The 10,565-nt window shown below is 46.0% G+C and overlaps 1 protein-coding gene across 1 annotated transcript in view; it reads right to left on the minus strand.

The window, feature by feature from the left end:
• The window catches only part of MOB3B (MOB kinase activator 3B), a 148,994-nt gene extending 145,589 nt beyond the window's left edge, over positions 1–3,405 (minus strand). The window contains exon 1 of the mRNA XM_026646516.2: positions 3,350–3,405. The gene's annotated coding sequence lies outside the window, so the exon portion shown is untranslated. The remainder of the gene's footprint in view (positions 1–3,349) is intronic.
• Between the last annotated feature and the right edge of the window lie 7,160 nt (positions 3,406–10,565).

The raw sequence follows: 10,565 nt of genomic DNA on the forward strand, positions 1-10,565 counted from the left end.
GGTATTTTTGTGAGGAAAAGTTATACATCTGGATTATTCACTATTAACATTTAGACCATTCTGTATCAGTCAATAATGACAAACATTAATTTAATTATTTTGTTATTTCAAAGAGATCCATGAGATGGAGCAGATGGACTGCAACTTTCTCAGTATTTAGTGTTTGCTAAATATATCTGCTTATATTCATTCCGATATGTCACAGACCTCATTAGGACTTGCCTACCTTCACTTGTTTGTGAACACAACAAAACAAGTTACTAAAAGGTTTTACTTTTTTTTTTAAATCTACTACAGTAGAGAGTTTTCAGAGTAGCAGCCGTGTTAGTCTGTATCCGCAAAAAGAACAGGAGTACTTGTGGCACCTTAGAGACTAACAAATTTATTTGAGCATAAGCTTTCGTGGGCTACAGCCCACTTCTTCGGATGCATAGAATGGAACATATATTGAGGAGATATATATACACATACAGTAGAGAGTGACATCTTTTAAGGCAAGAGGGGACCATTATGACCAGCTAGTCTAACCTCCTGCTTTAACCAGTCCATAGAATTTCACTCACTGATTCCAGCATTAAGACCAATAACTTGTGATTGAGCTAGAGCAAATCTTTTAGAAAGGCATCCAATCCTCATTTTAAAACTTTTAGGTGATGGAGAATCCACTACCTCTCGAAGTAAATTATTCCAATAGTTAATTCCTGCCCCCCGTTAAAAATGTGCACCTTATTTCTAGTCTGAATTTCAGTTTCTAGCCACTGGATCTTGTTATTCCTTTGTCTGTTAGATTAAAGTCCTCTGCTACCAGGAGGACAAGTTCTACCCCGCACTATAATTATGCTGGTGATTTTTACCAAGGTGTGACTAGGCTAGAGATGTATCTTAGAACTATTTGAAACATTCTGTTTATTGCTCCCCTTGGCCCGCTTTCATAATCCTGGGCTAAAATGACCCACGCTGTAGACCGAAGTGTAAAGGACACTTCCCAACACCAGCTGATTCTTTATGCCCCACTCAGAGGAAAAGCAGGTGGTCACCAGGATTGGGCAGCTGTGAATTGCAGTCAGGACTTCACAGGAGCCATGCCAGCAGAGGCTGCTCCTCGCATGGCAGCTGTCCTACTCCTCTCCCGACCTAGCACTGGCCACTTCTGCTGGCTCCTTGCACTGCACAGCATCTACACCGGCAGTCTCACTTCAGTAGCTCTGTGCCTGGGGCTCCATTAATAGTAATAGACGCTACTACAGGCTTAGTTATTAACCACAGCAGTTAAAGGGAACAACAGCACCTTTGTTCAAGTGTCATTTAAAAGTGGGTAAAATTATCTTAAAATTCAAGAACCAACTTAAGAAGCATTTGTGAATTATGAAAAAAATTGAGAAATTGAAATGTTTGTAGAGTGCTTTTCACAATGGAGCCCTGATCTTGGGTGCTACCCAAATACAAATAATCATTATCTGATTAGGAAAGTTTTCCGGTTGGTTTATAATCAAAACTGATGATTGAACCTGCTCTCTGCATTGGGCCATAGATTAAATGCTGATTATTCATCTCTCAGCTACTGATCCAGACTCCAAAAAGCCTGCGCATCTGGCTCATCACACTAAGATTCATAAGGAAGATTTTAAATCCCTCATTCCATCACTCAGTAAAAATCATTCTTCTTGAGAGAGAGAGATCATTTAAAACATCACTCGGAGAAGGAGTCTGTCTCCAAATGAGTAAGACTTGGCAGGTTGTCTGTACTAAGCTGAAGCAGTAAACTCAGCCCTGGTAGTAAGTATTGTGCAACTTCAAGATGTAAGGAGTTGTGCCTGAAAGCTGCCAAGGAGGGGTGACAAGTAGGTCACAAATCCCCAGGCTTTGGCTTTGGGACTCCCTTCCCCTTAGTCGGTGTCAGCACAAAAGCATCAGAGCAGCTATACTAGGAGCTCACTCATTTGAGACTCCGGCCTTGCAATTTCAGAGCAATCCATAGAGAGAGGGCTGGGAGAAAACCACCAACCAGTGTTAAGCACGGAGGGGGGGAAAACCTGATCACTTTGCTAGCTATCCTCCTCCTGGCTCCCTTATTCCACTGTCTTCCTGTAAATCCTCCCCTGGAGTGGAACCAGACACTCCCCTTTGCACATGGCTGGAACAACAGGATCAGATGCACACACTTGTTGACCGTTTTTATTTTCAACTTCATTCGCATTCAGAGGCATCGATCAAAACCACACGAGCAATGTACCCAGTTGATTCCCCAGCCCCCCCATCTCCTGAAGGCGGTAAAGTGGCAGCCACTTCCCCTAAGGGAAGCCAAGCAAACTCCCACAGGCGCTGGAGGAAGGAGTCATGATCATTCACCAGCACAAAAGACCTGCCCTTCTGAGCAGCACAGCAAGCAAAAAAATCCCATGGCATCCAAGGAGCAGGAAAACACGCCTTGCCACTGGCTTATCGCCCTCCATATAATTTACTATTATACCTGCCTTAGGTTCCAATGACAGACAATGAGTTATTTCGCTGTTGCTATTTCAAACCTCCCAATCTCCATCGCAGCCACTACACAGTTTGATTCAAACAATAGGCAAACAAAAGCCCATTCATTGTTTTGTTCTGGTGGGTATCCCCCCCCCCTTTTTTTTTTACTACGAATGCCAGAGACTTTAAAGGACAACCAGGACCCTACTTGCTTGGATAGAGGTAAAGATGTGCCGTGTAATAGTTTCGTTAGTTTGGGTTGCTGGAGAGAAGGAAAAACATCAAAGGAAACGAGCAAAGCGATTTAAAAAAAAAATTCTCTTTCGCTGCATTGAAGAGGGAGGGGCTGCGAATCCAGATGTTTGACAGTTGTTGCCCAGCGGCGGGAGCAGCCTTCCTTGCCACCCCCCACCCCAAGAGAAATCAGGATTTAGTTGGAATGAAGAGGGGGGGCCGGAGAAGTTTAAATACAGGGTGGGGCTAAAGAAATCAAGCGAAATCTCCACGTTACTTTCCTCTTTTACACACAAGAAAAACTCCCCCCCCCCCCTGCACACCACCCCCCCCCCCCCCCGCGCCGTCAGCAGGACCAGAAGCCAGTCCGTCTATGACTGACCCCACTTCGGCACCAGGCGGCGTGTATCGCCCCGCCCGCGGGAAGAGCACAGCCGCGGGGCGCACGGCGAGGAGCCGGGCTTTTCCAGCAAGCGCGTTTCGTCCATCGCGCAGCAGGGCGGTTTCGGGAGGGAAGTTAGGACGGAGGAGAGGGACTAGGAGCCGTACAGACTGGAAACCCCCTTGCACGCTCGGCAGAACGACCCCCTCTTTTGTCAACTTCTGCCACATTGTTGCACAGCCATTCGGGGAGGGGGGGGGGAGTTACCTTCAAGCCCCGAGCCCCGCTGCCTCCTCTCTCGCTCCAAGGCTTCTTCCTCGTGGGGAGCAGAGAGCCGGGCTGCCGCCCACGCGCCGCGCCGGCCCCCGGGAAAGCCCCGCATGCACCGAGCCGCGAGCTCAACAGCCGCCCGGGACCTGTGCGCCCGCCCGCCCGGCGCTGCGGCGCGTGGGACGGGCAGACACCCCCTGGCGGTCACCGCGGGGCGCTGCAGCCCCAGCACATACCCCTCTAGGGACCTGTTCACCCTCCTGGCTCAAACCAGGGGGCCAGCGAGTCCAGCTGCTTCAGGGAAAGACCCCCCCGGAGGCAGGTAGGGGAGCACCTGACGCACTAGAGAACCTGAATTAGCAGAACCCTGTCAGTGGAGAGATCATAGACTCAGAGAACAGACCCAGACACACAGCAACCCCCTGGCTTCCTCCCTCTCATCTAGCGTGACCAGATAGCAAGTGTGAAAAATCGGGACAGGAGATGGGGGTAATAGGCACCTGTATAAGAAAAAGCCCCAACTATCAGGACTGTCCCTATAAAATCAGGACAGCTGGACAACCTACTCTCATCTCACATACACCCCTCGTCCTTACAGTGCAGGAGATTTACAGGGAGGAGGATTGAGCCTCCTTGCTCAAGGTGAGACCCCAGTAATCTCAAATGCAAGACTGGCTATTTTGCACAAACAGCTCCCCAGTACTTGCGCTCCTAACCACGCAGGCATAGGTGTAATCCCCCAACCTGGTTGCTGACCAACAGAGTCTTTCTCCTTTCCACAATAATTTCATTAATCTAGAGCAGGGGTCGGCAACGTTTGGCACGCGGCTCACCAGGGTAAGCACCCTGGCGGGCTGGGCCAGTTTTATTTATCTGCTGACGCAGCAGCTTTGGCTTATCGCGGCCCCCACTGGCCGCGGTTCGCCATCCCGGGCCAATGGGGGCGGCGGGAAGCAGCATGGGCGAGCAATCTGCTGGCCGCGGCTTCTCGCCACCCCCATTGACCCGGGATGGCGAACCGCAGCCAGTGGGGGCCGCGATCAGCCGAACCTGCCGCGTCAGCAGGTAAATAAAACTGGCCTGGCCCGGCCCGCCAGGGTGCTTACCCTGGCGAGCCGCGTGCCAACGTTGCCGACCCCTGATCTAGAGTTACAGCCTATCAGGTTTCTTTTACAACTTGTTTCGTTTTACTTCCCCCACCCCCCCTTCCTCCTAGCACAAAGAACCACCCACACTGGGGCATGCAGGGAAGGACTTTTGACATGGAACAAAACATTTTCTACTTGGTATCCCACTACTCAACTGCAAAACAAGCAAGGTCAGATTTTTTTTTTAAACCTTTGTAATCATTAACAAGGCTTACTAAGAAATTTAGCTGCAGGGGATGGCTTAGGTAGCAAACACATGACTTCTTTGAAACTGTAATTAAAGATGTAACAGGCAGCAGAAAACCTCTAACCATGAAAGTGTGTAAAGGGCCACTGTCAAAGGCCAGGTCTACACTAACCCCCTAATTCGAACTAAGGTACGCAACTTCAGCTACGTGAATAACGTAGCTGAAGTTCAAAGTACCTTAGTTCGAACTTACCTCGGTCCACACGCAGCAGGCAGGCTCCCCCGTCGACTCCGCGGTACTCCTCTCGCCGAGCTGGAGTACCGCAGTCGACGGCGAGCACTTCCTGGTTCGACTTATCGCGTCCAGACAAGACGCGATAAGTCGAACCCAGAAGTTCGATCGCTCGCCGCCGAACTACCGGGTAGGTGTAGACATACCCAAAGAGACCAAGCTTTGGGCTCGCTTACACACACAAATTGTACTATTTTAACCATATTAGAACAACCTCCTCTACCGTGGATGCTTTTATACCAGTATAAAAATGCTCCAACCACACTAGCTTATTCCTATAAATCTTATTTCAGTTCTATTTGACTCAAATTAAAACAAGTGTTTCATTTCAAATCATTTTGTTGGAAACAAAAACCTGGAAAATTTCATACTGTATAGAAAATGGGTTTCAAAAAGCCATTTTTTGTCAAAAACACCCTCTTCAACCAGCTCTGACCTTGCAGAATTGGGCCCTTAGCACTCTTGGAAGGTGTTAGAGTGACTGCCATTGGAACTGAAATGCCTTATTTATCCACAGAACAAATACAGCACAGGCAGGAGCAGGCAAGCATCCCTAACTGTTCCTCTGGGACACCTTATTTCCCCACTTGGGAGAAATCATTACTAGGAGAGAGAGAGAAAGTCCAGTTGCTATCGCCATTCAGGCCTTGGTTTCCCTGCTAAAGCAACCATCAATAGAACTAATGGTTATTGTAGTTTTAGTATTGGGACACTGGTCCATTAGAAACCGTGCTGAGACCATTAATTGCTATCCTGTAGGTGTCCAAATAGATGTTAATGGTAAAAACTTACAATCTCCACCAGCATTATCCTGGTTTAAACCACTAATTTAGGCACCTTTGAAAATGTTAGCTATAGAGACTGTGTATCTCATCATCAATCTCTTGATTCAATCAGCACCTTCTTTTACTCTGGTTATTATATTCCCAGTTCATACAAGGTGTCATCTCTCCATGTCAACTGCCACTAAAGCCAATAGGTGTGCATGTAGCAAGTTGCCTAATCAAGTTCATTAATCAATAAAATAGAAATCGTGCATGCACAAAAGTTACAAGCTAAGAGTTTACTAGAGTTGTTTTGTTTTTGAGAGAACTATTTCCTCAAGTATTTGAAGACAGACAAAGGTTTAAGGAATTATTGGGATACACCTATGCCAGAAGTCACCTGCATATTGGCTCGCCCAAAATACAGCATTAGAAAAAATCAGATCCTAGAGTGGTTTTCAACAATCATCATAAAAAAAATGGAACCACCTACTCAGGCACTTGCATATTACCCATGTTATCCAAAGCAAGTTCAAGAACCTTGTCACCTAGACACAACGATGTAGGATGATCTAAAAATGCATCAGGTTAGATTGATAAATAAAAACAATCTTGAAAACCATGTTATGATCTGAAGATTTGCTAGGGCAGATGGGGCCTTTGAACACAACATTGTCCACTTTGTACTTCACAGTCATTAAACTATATCAAGAAACTGATATCAGTAAGTTATTTTTGGTATCAAACTGGAGCCCAGAGAACAGAGACTGTAGACACAGTTCTTCTCCAGCTTCAATCCATGACCACTTTGTTCTTGTGGTAGTAATCACAAACAGCTGCTAATGGTGAGCATCTCTCCATTCACTTCACACTCTTTCAAAGTGTCTTACAACACTTCAAGGAGATCTCACTTTCTGAGGTAGAAGGAGTAGATGTATCATAGCTTTCTACTGACTGGAATAGACCTGAAGATCTTACCTGCTCTGATTTAACAATGCCCTGGTCTGGCTGGGCTACTAGAGCTGCTCCTTTAGCTCATGCAAGAGAGGCCAGAGTCAAAGATCAGAAATGTAAAGTTCATTTACTTCTGTGAAGTTACATCAGGGATTGCTGTATTATATTCCCTGTTCTGTATGTACGGGGTTAGCTATGATATGTGTCTATGGTCCAGGGTGTGGGTGTCTCTATCTCTCTCCACCTTAAAATTGCATTTTAAAATACGGAGCTGAAATGATTGATTGGAATCTCATATTGGGGTTTTGTCAATAGTAGTACATTGGGGAAACGGAATGTCATTCACGGGCAGCATTGAATCAATGGAAATCACTGTTCAGTTTCCAATGGGGAAAGGTGCTGCAAGTAATTCCTCCTTTGAAAACAAAATTCTGAGTTTGCTTTTTCTCCAGCTGTCTCCAGTAAATGGCACATCCTGATATGGGAAGGGACTGTGTTAAGTTTGCAGTGAAAGATAATTTTGCAAGATGTGCTAATGATCCTCCCTTGCTCAGGCTGATAGTCTCAGTACCACCACAAAGACATAGAACACCATCACCACACAAGGATAGCCATGTTTTGTCATGCAGTTCCTTACCCATCACTTGAGGTGCCAAATTAGGGGTGCAAGTCTAGGCAAACACGATGTTCTTCCAGACTCCGCACTCTCCAGTCTGCCCAGGCAGCAACACATCACGGAACGCTGGGAAACCAAACCTGTGATGGGCCGTACTGACACAGAGCCATTTCCAGCTGGCCATGTGACCCATTGTAGGCATGATCCAGAGCCAACAGAAGTCACTGGAAAGACTTGCATTGACTTCAATGGATTTGGGATCAAGGTCCAAGACTGGCTTCCTTTGATACTATACCCTGTAGTGAAGGACAGGGAAAGGGGTGTTTCTCGGGCTATACATTTGGAGAATGAAACCTACGATTGGGGAGCATAAGGCAAAGTCTAGTTACAGATAAGCAAAATTGAAAGGAGCTCATTTTAGTCTAATGACAGAACTTAGTGAGTTCAGCTAGTCTTGTGCTGGGTGGAAGGACATTTTTAGCTAGCTCTCTTTGAGCCATATTGTCATGTTTGTTTATTATATCCCATTAATATCTGTTGCTATAAATAACTGGCTGAGGAATAACAACCACCCACAGTCCAATATCCCAAGCACACCTATTGTACTAGGTAGGCTAAAGAAGGAATGTGCTTTTGACTTGAGTTGGTGACACTATGGCAATCTAATCTAAGAAGCCTCAGAAACAATGGCTAAACTACAGAGTAGAAAAATTATGCTCATGCATCTTGTAACCTCTGCTGTAGCAAAATTGGGTTCTATTAGCCTTTGACCCACCACTGTGGACAGGGCCCAACGAATTTGTGATCTAACCTAGGTACAGGAGGCTAGGGCATGGTTCTAATGCCCCATCTTGCAGCAAATCCATGCTTTAGCCATAACCAAGTTTTAAAAAAAAAAAACACCTTACCTTAATTTTAAAATCTTGACACTTGCTTATGTACCTAAAATTGCACATACTTGGACGGTCTTTTAAAAAAATGGACTTAGGCCCAGTTTACACAAAGATTATAAATTGATTTAGTTAAATTGGGATAAACCTCTTTGTGAACCCTGTGAGTCCCAATTTTTTCAGATCTGTGGAAGAGTCTTGTGGTGTGCCAAGCCCTAAATGCTTCACATAGAATTAAAAAAGAAGAAGGAGAAAAAAAAAAAGATACATGTATACATAAAATCTCATCTGGGGTGCTCCTAATGTGTCTGATTGTCTCTTAATATAAATAGTTTGTATTTAAAAAAAACAAATGGCACACTCCTCAAGCAAACCCTACAATGAAATTAACAGAATTTGCAAATAATCTCACTTGGTCTGACCTGGTTTAGATTCACAATGTTAGCAGCTGTTGGCCTAATGTCCTTATGTCACTAGCTAGGCTTCTGCGCCTGTGTCTAACTCACACACTGGGCCTCACTGGGATCTCACCACAGGGTAAATCAGGAGCAATTCCACATAAATCAACAGCGTTGCCTATGCCACTATAAGTGAAAGCATGTTTGGCTCCATTGATTGCTTCATCTTTGCTTTGGGTAATGCAGGCATTCCTCCCTTACCTCTTTGTACCACTAGGGATAGTATTAATGAAGTGATGCATGTCAAAAAAAAAAAAACACCCCAAAATAGAAGGGACATTGCTAATTGCAGTGTCCCTAGCAATGGAGAAGAGACGGGGCTTGAGAGTAGTTAGCACAAGGGGAGTCTGCTGGACATACACAGACCCAGTAGCACCCAGGACCACAGCCAACACAGAGCCTGCCTAAATCCTGGCCCAGATGAGCTGTGCACAGAATGGATTGCTGACTACACTAGACAATTTAATCCTCATTTTTACAGCACCTAATACCAAATTGTTTAAAGAACAGCAGGAAATACTCTCTTGATTTGAAAGGCCACATTATGGCTGCTCGGCAGAGCTGTGCTGGGAAAGGAGAGGTCACAGGGATGCCTTCCCCGCTGTGCCTTGGAGCACATATGCCAAAGGCAACCATAATTTGGATATCAAAGGTGGGGGAAGGTCAACCAGTACTGGCAGCATCACTCCACAGCCCAGAGGGGTGTGAGAGGTGGCGAGGGCTCCTCCATCAGTTTGCAGTTCCAGGGCAGCGTCCAAGTGACACCTACAGAATAGGTATATCAAATGCTGCAGGTAAACATGCTCCCTCATCACAGGAAGCTTCATGGGCTTGATTCTGTTTTTGCTCAAGAATTAGCCAAGATAGAAGACTGCCACCTTGGAATGATGCCCCCTGTATCTAGACTCTCTCTGGTATTTCTAATGCCTCTGTCACCTTGGTAGCTAAGTGCGGATATTGCCAACCTCAAGCATTCAAGAATCATGAGATAGGCCCCCCTCTCTCCCCAAATCATGAGGTTATCTTAAAAATTAGATTTTGGGGCATCCTTTTCTTTGGTTTCTGAACCTCTAGGTCATATTTGCTTCATGTTTTCAAACATTTCTCGGTAGCCAGGAGGGCCAGAAACTTACCTTTTTACAAGTAAAAGCAGAGATTCTTGTGCAACGTCTTCCATTCCTCAGCTGGGGTTTTAAGAAAAACACCAACTATCACAGGACTCAGAGTTGGCAATGCTGCAACCCCTTATCCTGGAGCTTCCCTCCCATCAATCCCATCCAATAGCTATTTTTTAAAATAGCCACTTGATCACCAAAGTGGTTCTGGAAAACAGCCATTTTTGCAGTGGTGTGAACATGCCTGGCGGAAGGCTGGCTGACGCTGAAACACCGTTTCTGGGCCCAGTGCTGCTTCCAGTCAACGGCCACCAGGTGCTAACAACTTTTGGTCACTCCTGATCTGGGCTGAGCTATGGTGGTTGTTTCCTAACAAGATGCTGTGGCAGTGGCACATGTAATTCGGGTCATTATTCATTAAGTCCAACACAACACCCTAGTAATTGAGTATCTGCATTTAGGTTCTTGAAGGATGTGGTATTTGTAGTCAGGTTCCCAGATATCCAACGGTTGCCATACATAGCTGCTTCACTTCCCCACCAGAGCAGGAAGCACTGCTACCTCCTACGCCTAGGTTCCCACTACCAGCTCCTCCCCGCTGCCACCAGACATTTTCTGAGTGTGAACCTGTCTCTCCTTCCCCACCCCCACCAGGCCCAATGACACCTCAGTGTCATGGTTGTATTCCTTCATGCCCCTCCTATCAGTTCCAAGCCTCATACGCACAAAGGAAAGGGCTTCCCCCCTCCCATCTGTCCCAGTCACCCCTCTCATTTCTCCCATTAATCC

This window comes from Terrapene carolina, unplaced genomic scaffold (assembly GCF_002925995.2).
Source record: "Terrapene carolina triunguis isolate 2854851 unplaced genomic scaffold, T_m_triunguis-2.0 Scaffold35098, whole genome shotgun sequence".
In the NCBI taxonomy this organism is placed as follows: domain Eukaryota; kingdom Metazoa; phylum Chordata; order Testudines; family Emydidae; genus Terrapene; species Terrapene triunguis.